Source organism: Limulus polyphemus, unplaced genomic scaffold (assembly GCF_000517525.1).
Source record: "Limulus polyphemus unplaced genomic scaffold, Limulus_polyphemus-2.1.2 Scaffold356, whole genome shotgun sequence".
Lineage (NCBI taxonomy): Eukaryota > Metazoa > Arthropoda > Merostomata > Xiphosura > Limulidae > Limulus > Limulus polyphemus.
The window spans coordinates 607,341-609,658 of NW_013665966.1; the positions used below are offsets into that span (position 1 = coordinate 607,341).

At 35.4% G+C, this 2,318-nt stretch overlaps 1 non-coding gene across 1 annotated transcript; it reads left to right on the plus strand.

Annotated features, from left to right (window-relative positions):
• The first annotated feature begins 1,457 nt into the window (after positions 1–1,457).
• Positions 1,458–1,531, plus strand: Trnat-agu. Its single transcript has one exon. It is a non-coding gene; the product is annotated as a tRNA-Thr (tRNA).
• The last annotated feature ends 787 nt before the right edge of the window (positions 1,532–2,318 follow it).

A 2,318-nucleotide genomic window follows, 5' to 3' on the forward strand; every position in this document is an offset into this window, starting at 1 on the left:
CAACCAGATAATTACCAGATCTACTTGAAGATTGTATGTCGACAACATAAAATTAACCCTGGCACGTGGAAGAACATAAAAGTAATGTGATAGAAAGAATGACTCATCCCATAATCCCTACATAACGTCCACTTATTTAAATATAATCTGTGACCAGCTGAAAAAATTATATATTATTATCAGCATACCATCAGGACAACCTATTTCAGAAGCTGACGTTTCTACCAAATATTGATGAACATAATCCAAAAATGTCTCAATAAGGATAATTATACTTTGTATCATAGCAACAGAGTTACTCGATCTTTATCGAGTAACCTTGAGATATACAAACAAATCTTTACTAGCATGCATCACGACCACCTTCTTTGGTTGAACGACACAGCCAGGCAATATACAAATAAGAAAAAATATATATATTAAAACACTTTTCTAAAAGCATGTAGCAGATATACCTCTCACACGTTGAGAATTAATAATTTAGCATTTTTCAAGATCACACTTCATGAATGGATATCCATGCGTTACGGTTAAAAATATAAGACACAGAAACAATAACATTGTGTTGGAAAATTTTGCTTGCTGTAATAACACAATATAAAACTGTTAAACATTTAATCGTATTATTAAGCCGTTGCCGATAAAATAGTGACACAAAAACAATCTTAAAGAAACAAATAAATAAATAAATGGTCACAGCCTGACTAAATTACTTATCATTACCACTGTGCTCTGAGAAAGATAAATTGTTATTACACACAAAACACGATATATTTTAACTTACCTTGGTTGTAATTCTCGCTGAATGAAAAAAAGTAAAAACTTACTGAAACACTAAACTGCTTCATTTCCAGTTGTTGGCCAGCCGGATAGTGTCATTGTAAGTTTCCCGTAAGAACAATTGAAACTAGATTATAATGGCATGCAGAAGTTTTGTGTCTAAAAATGCCACTTGTAATTTAACAGAAGAGTACATATACATGAAATCTTGTTTTTTAACCACGCATACTAAGCCTAACTTCCTGTAAATTAACACTTACTGATCTATTATCTTGGATATAGTTTGTCTGAAGTAACTTGTTTTTGACTTCACGCACGTACGCAGGGGGCGTTGGTCGAGGGGGCTCAGCCAAACCCCCTGCTTTTGTAATATAAAAAAAAATTATGCTTATAGAGTTATAGTGCAGCTGCTTATGGTTCTTTACATAGTCTACATTCTTCTGACGAAACGTTAGTAATTTTTGGCTTGAAATAGTCGCATGCCCCCAGACCGTACCATACCCCCTTTAAACATTCTGCGTTGGGGCCCGGACTTCCAAAGTGAATGAAAATTAGTATAATTATTCATCAAGTGTTAAGATAAATATGTAACTCATTTTGATACTTGCACAGTTCAAAATTACATATGCGTTGAGCTCTTAAATATAGTTTATCCAAACCATTAAGTATCAAATAATGGCGCCGTGGCTTAGTTGGTTAAAGCGCCTGTCTAGTAAACAGGAGATCATGGGTTCGAATCCCATCGGTGCCTGTTCTCGTAGTTTTGCCCCCCAGTGGCACAGCGGTATGTCTGCGGACTTGCAACGCTAGAAACCGGGTTTCGATACCCATGGTGGGCAGAGCACAGATTGCCCATTGTGTAGCTTTGTGCTCAACTTCAAACAACAACAACAACTTGTCAAAGGTGTGTGTATGGGTCCACATTATAACTGCCTAACCGCTGGATCGATTGCCACCTTACCTGGCATGTAATGTTAGGGCTTCCGGGGACAAGGGGGGATCTATGTTCGATTCTGACCTCTATGTCACCACTGAGGGCTCCCGTTATTGAAGATGTTTATCAACTTTTCTAGTAGGATGTATGTTCATAATTGAGCAGATACGTCAGCTAGTTATTAAGAACTATTTCATATGTGATTGCGTTGACAACGAAACCACTAATGTCACGGTCAGTGGATTATTGTAGTTAGTCACCTCAGTTTATTTGTACGAGTTTATTTAATATACAGTATTGAAATACTATATATGTCTTGGATGGATGGAATATTTCCTTCACATTCTCATTTTAGTATCTTCTGATGGCAGCAACCCATAAAGTATTTCTGTAACATGCGTAATTTATCCAAATCCAGTCATTTTATTTTGTCCAGTTTTGTTGAAATAAACCAAACTGATGTTATTAACTTTAACTGTGTTAAAACAATTCTTATTCAAAAGGTGATTTTTACGTATATGTAAAATAAATATCAGGTCGTCAAGAAATTAATGTCGATTTTTAATGAACAAACCCGAACAATTTATATATCAAAACAAAACAT